General features: G+C 38.8%; 1 protein-coding gene across 2 annotated transcripts in view; it reads right to left on the bottom strand.

Moving 5' to 3' along the window:
• PARD3B (par-3 family cell polarity regulator beta) overlaps positions 1-16,647 on the bottom strand; it is a 1,038,680-nt gene that overhangs the window by 283,031 nt on the left and 739,002 nt on the right. The gene's annotated exons all lie outside the window — the stretch shown is intronic.

Genomic DNA, 16,647 nt, shown 5'->3' with positions numbered 1-16,647 from the left:
AATAAAGAAAAAAGAATGAAAAGAATTGAGGACAGTCTCACACACCTCTGGGACAACATTAAACACACCAACATTCAAATTATCGGGGTCCCAGAAGAAGAAGAGAAACAGAAAGGGACTAAGAAAATATTTGAAGAGGTTATAGTTGAAAACTTCCCTAATATGCGAAACGAAATAGTTAATCAAGTCCAGGAAGCACAGGGAGTCCCATACAGGATAAATCCAAGGACAAACATGCCAACACACATATTAATAAAACTATCAAAAATTACATACAAAGAAAACATATTAAAAGCAGCAAGGGAAAAGCAACAAATAACATACAAGGGAATCCCCATAAGGTTAACAGCTGATCTTTCAGCAGCTCTGCAAGCCAGAAGGGTGTGGCAGGACATATTTAAAGTGATGTAAGGGAAAAATCCACAATCAAGATTACTGTACCCAGCATGGAACTCATTCAGATATGACGGAGAAATTAAAACCTTTATAGACAAGCAAAAATTAAGAGAATTCAGCACCACCAAACCAGCTTTACAGCAAATGCCAAAGGAGCTTCTCTAGGCAGGAAACACAAGAGAAGGAAAAGACCTACAAAAACAAACCCAAAACAGATAAGAAAATGGTAATAGGAATATACATATCAATAATTACTTTAAATGTAAATGGATTAAATGTTCCCACCAAAAGATACATACTGGCTGAATGGATACAAAAACAAGACCCGGACATATGATGTCTACAAGAGACCTACTTCAGACCTAGGGACACATACAGACTGAAAGTGAGGGGATGGAAAAAGATATTCCATGCAAATGGAAATCAAAAGAAAGCTGGAGTAGCAATTCTCAAAGCAGACAAAATAGACTTTAAAATGAAGACTATTATAAGAGAAAAAGAAGGACACTACATAGTGATCAACAGATCAATCCAAGAAGAAAATATAACAATTGTAAACATTTATGCATCCAACATATGAGCACCTCATACATAAGGCAAATGGTAACAGCCATAAAAGTGGAAATCGACAGTAACACAATCATAGTAGGGGACTTTAACACACCACTTTCACCAATGGACACATCATCCAAAATGAAAATAAATAAGGAAACACAAGCTTTAAATGGTACATTAAACAAGATGGACTTTTTGATATTTATAGGACATTCCATCCAAAAACAACACAATGCACTTTCTTCTCAAGTACTCATGGAACATTCTCCAGGATAGATCATATCTTGGGTCAGAAATCAAGCCTTGGTAGATTTAAGAAAATTGAAATCGTATCAAGTATCTTTTCTGACCACAGTACTATGAGACTAGATATCAATTACAGGAAAATATCTGCAAAAAATATAAACACAGGGACGCTAAACAATACGCCACTAAATAACCAAGAGATCACTGAAGAAATCAAACAGGAAATCAAAAAATACCTAGAAACAAATGATAATACAAACACGATGACCCAAAACCTACGGGATGAACAAAAGCAGTTCTAAGAGGGAAGTGTATAGCAATACACTCCTACCTCAAGAAACAAGAAACATCTCAAACAAACAACTTAACCTTACACCTAAAGCAATTAGTGAAAGAGGAACAAAAAACCCCAAAGTTAGCAGAAGGAAAGAAATCATAAAGATCAGCAGGAAATAAATGAAAAAGAAATGAAGGAAACTATAGCAAAGATCAATAAAACTAAAAGCTGGTCCTTTGAGAAGATAAACAAAATGGATAAACCATTAGCCAGACTCATCAAGAAAGAAAGGGAAAAGACTCAAATCAACAGAATTAGAAATGAAAAAGCAGAAGTAACAACTGACACTGAATAAAATCAAAGGATCATAAGAGATTACTGCAAGCAATTGTATGCCAATAAAATGGACAACCTGGAAGAAATGGACAGATTCTTAGAAAAGTACAACCTTCTGAGACTGAACCTGGAAGAAATAGAAAATATAAACAGAACAATCATAAGCACTGAAATTGAAACTGTGATTAAAAATCTTCCAACAAACAAAAGCCCAGGACCAGATGGCTTCACAGGTGATTTCCATCAATCATTTACAGAACAGATAACACCTATCCTTCTCAAATTCTTCCAAAATATAGCAGAGGAAGGAACACTTCCAAACTCATTCTAGGAGCCCACCATCACCCAGATACCAAACCCAAACAAAGATACTACAAAAAAAGAAAACTACAGGCCAGTATCACTGATGGACATAGATGTGAAAATCCTCAACAAAATACTAGAAAAGAGAATCCAACAGCATATTAAAAGGATCATACACCATGATCGAGTGGGGTTTATCTCAGGAATGCAAGGATTCTTCAATATATGCAAATCAATCAATAGGATAAAGCATATTAACAAATTGAAGGAGAAAAACCATATGATCATCTCAATAGATGCAGAAAAAGCTTTTGACAAAATTCAACACCCATTTATGATAATAACTCTCCAGAAAGTAAGCATAGAGGGAATGTACCTCAACATAATAAAGGCCATATACGACAAACGCACAGCCAATATCATTCTCACTGCTGAAAAACTGAAAGCATTTCCTCTAAGATCAGGAACAAGACAACATTGCCCACTCTCACCAGTATTATTCAATATAGTTTTGGAAGTTTAGGCCACAGCAATCAGAGAATAAAAAGAAATAAAAGGAATCCAAATTGGAAAAGAACAAGTAAAACTGTCACTGTTTGCAGACGACTTGATACTATACATAGAGAATCCTAAAGATGCAACCAAAAAACTACTAGAGCTTATCAATGAATTTGGTAGAGTCACAGGATATAAAATTAATGCACAGAAATCTCTCACAGTCCTATACACTAATGATGGAAAATCTGAAACAGAAATTAAGGAAACACTCTCATTTACCATTGCAACAAGAAGAATAAAATACCTAGGTATAAACCTACCTAAGGAGACAAAAGACCTGTATGCAGAAAACTATAAGACACTGATGAAAGAAATTAAGGATGATACAAACAGATACAAAGACATACCATGTTCTTGGATTGAAAGAATCACCACTGTGAAAATGACTATACTACCCAAAGCAATCTACAGATTCAATGCAATCCCTATCAAACTACCAATGGCATTTTTCACAGAACTAGAACCAAAATTGCACAATCTGTATGAAAACACAGAAGACCCCAAGTAGCCAAAGCAATATTGAGAAAGAAAAATGGAGCTGGAGGAATCAGGCTCCCTGACTTCAGACTATACTACAAAGCTACAGTAATCAAGACAGCATGGTACTGGCAAAACAACAGAAATATAGATCAATGAACAGGAGAGAAAGCCCAGAGATAAACCCATGCACATATGGTCACCTTATCTTTGATAAAGGAGGCAAGAATATACAGTGGTGAAAAGACAGCCTCTTCAATAAGTGGTGCTGGGAAAACTGGACAGCTACATGTAAAAGAATGAAATTAGAACACTCCCTAACACCATACACAAAAATAAACTCAAAATGGATTAGAGACCTAAATGTAAGGCCAGAGAAGAGGAAAACATAGCAGAACACTCTATGTCATAAATCACAGCAAGATCCTTTTTGACTCACCTCCTAGAGAAATGGAAATAAAAACAAAAATATACAAATGGGACCTAATGAAACTTAAAAGCTTTTCCACAGCAAAGGAAACCATAAGCAAGATGAAAAGAACACCCTCAGAATGGGAGAAAATATTTGCAAACAAAGCAACTGACGAAGGATTAATCTCCAAAATATACAAGCAGCTCATGCAGCTCAATATCAAAAAAACAAACGACCCAAACCAAAAATGGGCAGAAGACCTAAATAGACATTTCTCCAAAGAAGACATACAGATGGCCAACAAATACATGAAAGGATGCTCAATATCACTAATCATTAGAGAAATGCAAATCAAAACTACAATGAGGTATCTATCACCTCACACCAGTCAAAATGTTCATCATCAAAAAATCTACAAACAATAAATGATGGAGAGGGTGTGGAGAAAAGGGAACCCTCCTGCACTGTTGGTGGGAATGTAAATTGATAGAGCCACTATGGAGAATGGTATGGAGGTTCCTTAAAAAACTAAAAATAGAACTACCATATGACCCAGCAATCCCACTACTGGGCATATAGCCTGAGAAAACCATAATTCAAAAAAAACATGTACCCCAATGTTCATTGCAGCACTATTTACAATAGCCAGGACATGGAATCAACCTACGTGCCCATCGACAGATGAATGGATAAAGAAGATGTGGCACATATATACAATGGAATATTACTCAGTCATAAAAAGATACGAAATTGAGTTATCTGTAATGAGGTGGATGGACCTAGAGTCTGTCATACAGAGTGAAGTAAGTCAGAAAGAGAAAAAGAAATACCGTATGTTAACACATATATATGGAATCTAAGAAAAAAATGGTTCTGAAAAACCTAGGGGCAGGACAGGAATAAAGACACAGATGTAGAGAATGGACTTGAGGACATGGGGAGGGGGAAGGGTAAGCTGGGACTAACTGAGAGAGTAGCATTGACATATATACACTACCAAATGTAACATAGAAAGCTAGTGGGAAGCAGCCGCACAGTACAGGGAGACTGGCTCGGTGCTTTGTGACCACCTAGAGGGGTGGGATAGGGAGGGTGGGAGGGAGACACAAGAGGGAGGGCATATGGGGATATATATACACGTACAGCTGATTCACTTTGTTATGCAGCAGAAACTAACACACCATTGTAAAGCAATTATACTCCAATATAGATGTTTTAAAAAAAAAAAGGAAGGCTTTCTGTATAAACTGTAGCAAATGTTGCTCTTGTCAAGAGCACAGTTGTAATTCTTACACTCCTTCTGGTCCTGATAATTTCTTTCACGTACAGTTAATTGTGGAGCACATTGCTCCCAAAAGGGTGGGACAGGCTGGACACAGTAATGGTTTTAGGGAATCTGTAGGATAAGAAGATGCTCATCTAGATAAAGCCTTATTAGGCTGTATGTGGTAAACTTACTGCTTTGGAGGTAGGTAGATTCTGTTGCGATTCCTGCCTCAATATGTTTTGGGGAGATTTTTAAAGGATAGAAGGAGGAAAAACAGATTTTTTTCTCTGTATGATATAGTCACAGGTTTGGTGGGGGGGCGTGGTTTACTCTTTTCTACCAAAATAGAGCACTTCTGAATGATATGATAAAATGCAGACTGGTTTTCATGAGAGCAATGAAACTAGATGAATCAGCAGACACAAGCAACAAGTCCGGAGTGTGACAAAGGGATGCTCATGGCTGCAAAATTATAAGCACACTTAGGTGATGAAGAATAAGGGAGTAAGTGAAACCCGAGGTTATGGTAGTCTGGTGCTCCTTGTATATCTCTACTGTCTCTTATCAAAGAACTTAAAGCATCACTGGGTGCCACACCAGACACCAAATGCTACCTGTGCATCTGATCCAGAATGGTTACTCGTATGTCCTTGTTTTCCTTGTGCAATATTTAAGTAAAGGTGCTACAGAGGTAAATCAAAGCAAATATTCAGTTTTCCTATAGGTATTAGCTAACCTAATAAAATCATACCTAAGTAAAAATGACTTCATTCTGTGAGCGGCATAGATCTAACTTAAAACTGTGAAGTTCATTATCTTAAAATAGAGTCCTTCAGAGTCACCAGCTACCATATGAAACCATTTACAAGACTCCCTATAACCCAGGACATGAGAGACCACAAAAATCTGAAATAACTATCCACCCAGCAAAGATAATCCATGACTGTACAGCACAAAGAAAAGCTCCACTATGTTTCTTTTTTCCTCCCTCACACATGGTTTAAATATTTACTCCTACATGTTCACTAGATGTAAGATTCTGTTATCGTTATGAGGGGAACCTATCATATGTTGATCCTACAAAGAGTACAAAGCTCAATTACAAACACTGTCTTTATAGACATACAAAACCCAAGGCTCTTATGGATGTCTCTGTAATGAGAGCAAACTGGGTAGAATTTAGCATCTGTAAGCCTATTTATCTAAGAATTCCCCACATCTAACTTAGTCTTATATAAGAGCTTAGTACTCCATAAAGAATGGTCTTCTTTTAAACAGTTGGCTTTAGTTGTGTTTCCTCGTTACCTCACATGCATCCCGGGAGGCAGGTAGTTTGACAGGAAGACACTGGGATGCTACATGTACAAACAGCTCCAGCAGAAGCTGTCATACACCTCTTTCAGGGAAGTCTCTGCAAATCAATGTTTTCTCTCATTTTTGCTCTACGTTTCACTTATTTTTATAACCTTGAGACTGACTAGCAACCAAACGTACTCCTAGAGCTACATTTAGCAATTCTAGACTTAAAGTCGTATAAAGAGGCAGAAAACAACACTGGAAATGGAATAATTGCCGCCAATTTCCAAGGCAGTCACTTCTATCTTGAAAGTCCTGATAGGCAACAGAACGGCGGAGATCTCTGCTTGTGGAATCTTCTCTTTTGGTCGGCTGGATTCTCCTTTCTTAAAACCTACTAAGTTTCTGCTGAAGCTCTGCCCTCCTTTCTTACTCCCATCCAAACTGTATAGTCTCAGCACTCGGCACAGTTGTCAAAAACATCCCCCCCCACCCCCCACATAGCCTAAGGGCATCCTTTCACAGTTCCACATCCACCACTCCTCACCCAAAGGAGATGACCTGGGCTACATCTCTCAAGATTGATGGATGAGGTTAAAACGAGACTGTGGCCAACCAGGATTAAGAGATTAATCGCTGATACAATTCCTCCAAGGAAAGATTTCGTCAAAAACACTGGTTTCAAAAATATTACTTCACATCGTAAATGGGGGGCGAGGGCACAAAGTGAGGAAAGAGAGGATAATGGCTTAATAACCATTGTCCAAGCACCAACAGCCTCCGTTTCCAACTCAACTCTGTGTTTCCTCCCACAAAATAAAACTTACTGTTGGAAAAATAACAAATAGAAGAATTTCACTTAGTTTGGAGAGAAAACCAGGAAGACAAACCAAGAATATACATTAAAAAAAGCTGCTCTTGGCATTGAGTCAATGTGTAATTAATAAAATTTAATAAAAGTACTAATTGCCAACAAGGTGTAAATAGTTTTTTAATAAATAGTTCAATAGTTTTTTTTAATAAAACATGAAAGTCATTAACTGTATAAATAATAAAAAAGAGAGAAAGGCCAAGAATATACTTTTGTAACCGCTAGAGACAAATCATTACAGAAATTAAGCAAAAATGAAGAGCACAGATACTTTAAGAGATTTCGATGCTTAGAAATTTTAAGCATATTGTGGGAAATTATAAATAAGTATTTCGGTGACAATCCAGAGACCCTTTTCCTTTTAATGCCATTAGGGTTACATAAAAGTAAAAAATGATTTAAAGAAGAGAAAACGCCACTTGTAACTTTGCCTTAGGCTATTAAGGTACCAGAAAAAAACACGATTGAAAGGTATAAAAATACAATAAAGGAAAAGAAACAAAGATAAAATCATATTTTGGGAAGTGCTCATAAAAGTGGTGGTGGAGGGGAACCTGACACCAAAGTAGCAGCACTGTGGGCAGGGAGAGAGTCATGTTTTGAACAAGATTACACTCTCTCATAAAGCCAATATTATTTCAGTGCAATCAAGTGCATCACTAATGTGCAAAATCTAACTTTATAAGATGCAGCAAAGCGGAGGAGAAACTTGCGTTTGAATGATTACTCTGAAAGTCTAATCAAAGACATTCTCCCATGTTATCAAACACAGATGTGCAAACTAAGAAGGCTAGAGATGGTTTCTTATTGCAAAGATTGGCAATAAGATTGAGTACCTTGAAGTGAATTCATCTCGTCATCACACGAAATCCTACATATACCTGGGAGGCTCTTCAAAGTCGACACACAGAATAATGTTCAACACATGTTTGCCTAGAATGTTCTTTTAACCTAACGCACATCTTCATAAGCCAATCCAGAAACCCAGGGTTTTCTGATAAACAGCGGCATACAAAGACTACTTATCTAACTCAAGAAACATTCAAGGGTTGGGACAGAGCTGAAGGGGAGCCAGCTGAACTACCACAAAACGTGGCTGCGTGGTGTGGGCTTGGGCATGTCCTGGTGCCTGTTCACTGTGTGTTTACACTCTGGGTAAAAGAACTCTAACAGGTCTCCATCAAATGATATAATCAAATAAAATATCATGGAACACAATCTCACATTTCCCTCTTTCTCCCTTTTCTAACAAAAAGAAAGAGTTATACTTCTCTCGTTTTGGCTAAAATACTTCTTTTGCAACATTTTATTATATGATTGGGAAGATGTCAGGTAGAGAGTGCTACCTACTCACTAATTAAACCTCGGTGTTCATTTAGAAGTTTAATTATATCTTCAATTCTTATCTCTGTAAAATGCTAATGGAAGAAATTCTTAAATACAAATGAATAATTAATACCTGCATACTTCTTTTTTAGAGTTGTTTCAGAAATTCTGTTTACAGTGATGGTTGTGTGATGTGGGGAGATACATTTCTCCTCACTATTCACCTGCTTTGGGGGAAACACGGCAACAAGAAACAACAAATTGGTTGCTGTTTACTCTCTGACCTTGGCAGGCCTCTCACATGCCAGCAGAATTTGAAGAGGCAGGCTAGGTAAGGACCAGGGAAGACTACAGAGGAAATGACTGTGTTTGGTGTTTACTTCTTCTTTTTCCTGGGTTCTACTTTGAAGATTTAGTTGTAGCACCTATGACACCCCAAAAAGCCATTGGAACTGTGAAAAAAGGGCAAAGCTAAAGAGATGACCAATTCCTCTCTTATTTTCTACAGATTCTTTCCAGATATCTTTCTCAAGTTTTCTGCCCCAAAGTGCAGGCATCATTATTAACAAAGGACAGGAGAGGCCAGTTGTTCAGGAAATAGCTATCATTTGGTAAATGGCATAATAAACACATTATGATCTTTGATGCAGTGGGTAATGAGCCGGTATATACACAATATCAATGCTAAGATTATTCTCTACCTTTGTATTTTTTTTCTTATTTTACCTGAATTTCCCTTTTCACTTTCTTTGTATTTCCCAGAATTCAAGTCACTTTGTAACACCACCTAAGAATTTTTATTATTATTACTATCCTTTGCTTGCACTATATGTTCTCTATATGTTCTACTGTAAAATGCAAATCTCCCTTATCTAACTGCTTTTGTTTCAGTTAAATGATGATATTCAAAGGCAAGATTCAGTGTTAAAAGAACTAAAGGGCATGCACATCTCTCAAAACTAGGGTTGATTCTGGATGATTAAAATTCCCAATCAACTTTCTCTCCGTGATTTTCAGAGTGCTGGGAGCTAATCATTTTCAAAGAGGCAAATGCAATCATTTTGTGTAATGACTGGGAAACACATTTTAGGTAACCCTGGCCCACGTCTGATTCCCTGGTCACCTACCTATTATGTTTTTTCATTTTCAGGTAGGGTCAATGTTTGATGAGTCTCTTTCCTATCCAACTCTGTGCTATTTCTTGCCCATCCCAGTCTTACTCCTTTACCTAAATACTTGGGAGTTTCCTTAGATATTGGGAACTTCAGTCCCCTGTGACAATATTACTTTGGTACAGAAGAGTGGAATTTTCATGTGTTGGTGAAATGTTGAAAATAAGAGAACAAGAATGGCAAAACCATCTTTAGTAGTTGTTTAGCAGTAAGGGGAACGTTCTACACACAGAGATAAAGACGTGCTGCTTGTGTCTTCCTTCAAGAAAGAACTTGTCATTCAGCAGCACAGAGTGCAAAGAAGAGCCTCTACCTATGCTTGTTTTCAGGGTCCGCCTCAGTTTTGGACTCGAGGACACATTCTTTCCAAGGTAGCCACCAGTCAATATAGGGTTCTAGGGCTTGGCTATTTTTGCCCAGCGTGGAACTCCTCTAATGGGCAATTTTTGCTCTGGAGCTCAAGTTGGGTTGGCCAAGGCTTTGCCAGATCTCTGCAGTGGTCAAGGCTCTCCCTACCCAGTCCTGCTATATCCCTTTAAAAATTTTTCCCCTCAATTAACCTCTTAGCTACTGCTTACTGGATTACTCTGATTACCATTACCATCTCTGGAGAGCTTCCTTTGCTTAGACACAATTCCCCAATCCTTCCTAAACCATCAGGCAATGGGCTTGGTATCAAATATTATTTTATATAAGAAGAGAGAGACAAATAATATTAGTATGTTTGCCAACATATCAAATGAAATGGAAAACTTGCAGTTTGCTCCTCAGAAAATTTGACAAGAGTATCTCTTGACAAGAGATACAAGAGTACCTCTCATTGATATTACTACTTTAATGCTATGTGTACAAAGAGCTCTAAATAAAAAACCTTTAGGATTTTTCCCAGATTCACTGTCCCTCTTCTATTATGGCTTTTTATTTTAGATTATTTGGAACTTTACATCCAAGAGTAAAAAACAGTGTAAATTTTACATCTTGGGTGTTCCTATACAGGTTGGCTTTAACCATGTTTACTTAACAATAAATTATAGATTATACTTAATTCAGGCTACTTTAAGTAAAAGGTTAATTAGTTCAAAGTTTAAAAAAAAATCACACCATTTTCAATGGCTCAAGGGTAATCTCGAGTTGGCACTTCCTAATATTCTGTAGAGATCGGCCATAGAGTCTATATAATTTCATGTTTAAACCAGTGATTTGAAAAAAAAAAAACATCATTATAAAGTGTGATAATTACAATTCAAAGAGAGGTACCCAGCACCTTTGACAGCAGTAGAAAATTAAAACCTGCTTTGACCAATTTGGAAAAGTGTTTTTGAATAAGGAAAATAAAAGTGAATGGAAATAAATGGAGGGCAATGCACTTAAGGAGGAAAACACAAGCGCATAAATATAAGATGGAAATGTATTCACTATGTTCAACCACGGGAGAAACATACACAGGAGTCACAGAAGGCCACCCACTGAGCTCGAGCCATCAGGATAATGGTGCTATTTAAAAAGGAAGCAGGACACCAGACTGCATGAACTGCAGTAAAGTGGGTGAGAGCTGTGAAGTAATCAACAGATAGTCATTCCTCATTGATCAGGCCCTCACTGTGTGGAGAGAGAAAATGTGAAGAAGATCAAGAGAGTGTGGGTATGATCAGAGAAATGAAAAATCAGGTCTTTGGAGACAGCAATCTGGAGAAGAAATAGCTGCAGGGTGACAAAGTTTATAAGACTTCCTATAAACAGGTGACCATGAGACGGATGGTCTCTGCTCAGACCTAACAAAAGCTTGTACTATATTATTGTGGATTTTAAGCAGAAAACTTGAATGCCTTGGAAGCCAGGCAGATAACCTAGTACAGTAAGCTAGGAAACCCAAAGCCCTCTTGGAATCTCTTTCATTGTCCCACTTTTGATGGAGGCATGAGCTCAAAATGATGTCCCCCGATTTTCTTAACTCTGCAACAAGTAAAATGACCGCATAATCACAATGCAAAATAACACCTGACACTTAGCCTCAGCTGCAGGACACAATGGGGCAGGGGTAGACGCTGCGGCAGGTAGGAGCGTGTGTGCTTCAGCTAAATAGGGCAAGCCGTCCTGTCAGGGGGAACGCGGCTCCAAGGGGGCCGAGTGGTTTAATTTTCTAGGAGAAGCCAGGAATCTGCATGTATGTGATTAATATAAGAAACATTTTTTATTTTGAAAAAGAATTATTTCATCAAAATAATACATGCACATAATCCACAATTTTAAAAGTTAAAGTGTGCTAAAAGCAGTATCTTTCCCACCCACTCAGAAGACTGCTCCTGAGGCAACCATGCTGATACCCACACTTCTAGAAAACGAGCTTATGATGTTATTTCTTGATTAAGAAACTTTAGTCATGATATGGTATCCTTTTATATGGGAGATAAAGAGTTAACTATCTCTGCTCCTTACCCTCCTATACGCTCCCATACTCCTCATACAGCTATGCTCAATTTAATGCTTATATTATCATAACCCTGTAAACATCGCTCAGTGCTAAGCCACGTGGTACACTAATGACCATTTCTTCTTTCCTGTTCATTTCTTCCCCCGGAATTAACAGTTGCTTCTTTTAAAAATGTGCGTTGTTTTTGTATGTTGTCCCTCATTCTTTCTGGTCACTCCAACTCTGCCACTGTATCCCAAATCTGACAGTTCCACTGTTTTCCCTGGAGTTTCCCTCCTGGAGCCTCCGTCTCACTGTTTCCCTCATCGTGCTGTCTCCCCAGGATAGTTGCTGCTGAACCCGGTTACTCAGCTGTCAGGCTTCCCTTCCCTGCACTTCTAACGTTGCCCTTTGTTCTCTTCTGGGTGTACCCTTGCTTCCTGAACCTGATATCTTCCACCTTCTTGATTTATACTCCTTTATCTGATGAAGTACATCCTCTCGTCAATCCTGAGAATGAATGCACAGGAGAAAAACTGCTTGATTCCTCATGTCTGATAATGCTTTCACCCTTACATTTGATTGACATCTGACCAAATAAAGCATCCTAGGCTGAAAATCACTTTCACAGAATTTTGAAGGCATCTCATTCTTGGCTTACCGTCTCCAGTATTGCTGTTGCGAAGTCCAACACTGTTTTGATTCCTGATCCTTCTTAGGAAACCTGGTGTGTTTTTTTCCCTCTAGAAATTTTAGGAATCTTTTATTCTTCATGTTCTGAAATTGTATGACCATATGCCTTAACTGTGCCACACATTCTCTTTTACGCCTTCTTGTTCTCTCTTTTTGAAATTCCTAATTCATCGCAGGTGGGGCATCTCGGCATGATCTTCTAATAACCTTCACTTTACTACTGTCCATGTTTTGTACTTTTGTTCTACACTCTAGAAGAACTTCTCAACTTTATTTTCCAATCCTATTAAATTTTCTTAATAATTTATGATTATTCTTCTATTATTGCATCTAGTTTTGCCTCAAAGATAAAATTTCTCTTCTTTCTGAAATATAATTACTTGATGATGTCTTTGACCTTATGCATTGTCTCTTTTTCCTCTTAATTTATGTATCTATTTTTTATTTCAGTCTCTTTCCTGTGAGGGCCTTCCTCAAATACCTGGTGACCCACGGTTGTTCTTTAATATGTGAATGTATCACTGAAAGGCCAAGTAGACTTTCTATGGACACGGGGGAACCTTGCTGATCCATTAGCCTAACTGGGTGGCAAGTTATGTTTGTTGTTAGATCTCTTCCCACTATCAGCGTCTGTAGCTCTTTTCTCTGTGACTGTTTGGTTTCTCCAGAAGAATTCTCTGGAGAGAATAGACTGTAGCTACAGATCTCAGACTGTCATGACTTCTCTGTTTCAGTCCCACTCCACTTCTCTTGTGCTTAGCTTCTCTGAACCTGGATACTTTCTAGTTCAAATTCTCCAGGCTCCTGAGGATGTGCAGACACTTGCAATTGGGTGTGTGTCTTACTTCACATCGAAACATTCAACCAAACCATGTATTTTCACTCTAAGCGGAAGCTGCCCCTCCCTTGTTGGTAGTAATACCTTTAAGGCCTAAGGTTTTGAAAAATACATTTAAAAAATTTTCCTTTTGAATATGACAGTCAAACAATCGCTATGTGCTATAAAAGGGGAGAAAGAGTTAATAGATAAAATTCCCAGTTGCCCAACTTTGGGATGACAAATTTTGTGATATATTTCCCGAGTTTACAATATTTTACTGTTGTTCTTTGGCATTCTCCTCCCCACCACAGCCACATGATGTTACATGTAGTCCAAGTAGCTTAGATGAGTGCAAAATACCCTAAAAATTTCAAGTAAATACCCAAATGCTACTAGGAGAGACCATAATGGCAACACTGCAGAAATAGAACTGGTGGCTCCCAGGATGTGCCACTGAGGACAGAAATGTTCATCTGTCAGCTGAGGTACTGAAGACTATACCCAGCATTTCTCAGAAACTCCCATGGAGCAAGTCTGGAGTCAGACATACAAAATCAAGGACCACCTGGAACAGCTGAGTTCTCTGTTGACAATCACGCCAAGGAGGAGATGTCCTGAGTTGATAGGCTGTGAGTGGCCTCCAGCCTGTGCAGAACTAGGAGGCAGCCCAGAAACCATTTCACTGATCCACTGTCATTCTCCCTCCAGTGCCATGCCTGCTTGCCTCCCTCCTCTCTTCACCGTGTCACTGGGAGGTCCTCATTTAATATGTTCCTGTGCGTCTCATTTACATGCCCCGATTTCTATTTCTTCTGACAGTTCCACAGCTTCTGGTCTCTGTGGGCTTCTCGGCGAGGAAAACAGAAAACAAAAACCAGCGAACACATTTCCCACCTCCAAAGCTCTGATTTCTCTCCATCTCCCATGTTAAAAGGTATGTTAGGCCCAGTGGCAACACCATTAAAAGATCAAACGCCGTGTATCCGCTGAAAGCACTAATTCCTTAGGGGTTCTTCCCCTAACCCCCTACCACTTTTCCGCTGCCACAAAAAAAACAGCCTCCTTGCTGTTGGTGATACTGTTCTCCATTTAAAAGAGAAGAAAAGAAAGTACATGGTTGGCAACTTCAGTTTCCTTTCTCTTCCATGTATGTAGCATATTAAAACATCCTGTGTTAGATGGGGCCCGAGCAGGTGTGAGGAGTAGGGTCAGGCCCAGGGCTGGGCGTGGAGGGGGGCTGCTTAGAGAGAGAAAGAGAAGATACGAGGTTGGTCAGGAAGGCAGGGGGCAGAGGGACAGAAAAGAAAACAGACGTCAGCAGGCTGAGACGCGAGCGTGCTGTTCGCCACAGCTGTGAGCCGGCCCAGGGTGGCTGGACTGCGCTTTTATAAGGAATGTGTCAGATGCTTTGTAGTTACTTCTTAATTTTACAGGTGGTCAGAGAAAGTGCTTATGTTACTTGCCTAAAGTTACCACTGAAGGCTGATTAATACAAGATGTCCTGACACGGGACCGATGTGTAAGGCAGAAGAAACAACGGGAGGAGTACAAGTGTCCCTGTAGGATCCAAAGTTCAAGTGTTTGAAGCAACGATAGCCAACCATGTCTGAAGGCAAATTGGTTAAAATAAATCATGTCAGAACCATGAAAGGGAAGAATCTAAACAGCTCTCTAACTCCACTCTAAGGCTGGCTTTCTAAGAGTCACACCATATTTATCCCCTTCATGCTCACAGTGCATGTTACTGGCTGTCAGCAGAGAGCTGGGGAAGGAGCCAGAGATAAGCCTGCGCGTGAAGCGGACGCACGGAAGGGCAATTAGGAGATATTTGATGGGCGCTTTCGTGGGGTGGGCAGTGGACAGAAGGGGGGGCTTTATCCACTTGGTCGCTGGGTACCGCTTTCATTAGAAACTGGAGTACTACGGAGAACTGAAGTGACTTCAGTATACAGGGGATATTTATTATAAATACACTGGAGACGCCGCAGATTTAGCACTGAGGAAAAGGCGGACAGAAATGAATTTGGAGAGTTCTCTCCTAATGAAAAGCCATATTTAAAAAAAAAAGAGAGATTTAGTCGCCTGTGTTGCCAAATGGGTAAAATCTTTTGAGGACAAAGCAATAATATAGATATCGCCTGGGTAACAGACAAGAGAGATTCCAGAAAAGATTGTGAAAAGCAATTTTCTGTTAAATGAATCCTGTTTTCCCACTGACTTACATTATAAAATCAAAGATGCACGGTGATGAGGAAAAAATGTTGGCGTCTGGATGGAATAAGACCGAGAGGGTATAGAGTAACTCAGGAAAAAGAATGTATTTCAGGTAAAATGTTTATGTCAAAAATAGTTCTAATATTAAGTATGCACGTATTACTTATAGTACCATGCTATAATCATGACAAATCACAAAGTAAGACACTGACAATATGACCCAGCAATCCCACTACTGGGCATATACCCAGAGGAAACCATAATTCAAAAAGACACATGCACCCCAATGTTCATTGCAGCACTATTTACAATAACCAGGACATGGAAGCAACGCAAATGTCCATCGAGAGAGGAATGGATAGAGAAGATGTGGTACATATATACAATGGAATATTACTCAGCCATAAAAAGGAATGAAATTGTGTCATTTGTAGAGACGTGGATGGACCTACAGACTGTCATACAGAGTGAAGTCAGTCAGAAAGAGAAAAACAAATATCGTATATTAATGTATATATGTGGAATCTGAAAAAATTGGTATAGATGATCTTTTTATTTTTCATTTTTTTGAATTTTACTTATTTTTTTATACAGCAGGTGATTAGTCATCAATTTTATTCACATCAGTGTATATATGTCAATCCCAATCGCCCAATTCATCACACCACCACCGCCGCTTTCTCCCTTTAGTGTCCACATATATGCTTGTTCTCTACATCTGTCTCAGTTTCTGGCCTGCAAACCAGTTCATCTGTACCATTTTTCTAGGTCCCACGTATATGCATTAATATACGATATTTGTTTTTCTCTTTCTGACTTACTTCACTCTGTATGAGTCTCTAGACCCATCCACGTCTCAACAAATGACACAATTTTGTTCCTATTTATGGCTGAGTAATATTCCATTGTATATATGTACCACATCTTCTTTATCCATTCGTCTGTCGATGGGCATTTAGGTTGCTTCCATGACCTTGCTATTGTAAATAGTGCTGCAATGAACATTGGGGTGCATGTG

Source organism: Stenella coeruleoalba (assembly GCF_951394435.1).
Source record: "Stenella coeruleoalba genome assembly, chromosome: 6".
NCBI classification, from domain to species: domain Eukaryota; kingdom Metazoa; phylum Chordata; class Mammalia; order Artiodactyla; family Delphinidae; genus Stenella; species Stenella coeruleoalba.
This window is presented reverse-complemented; position numbering and strand designations above follow the sequence as displayed.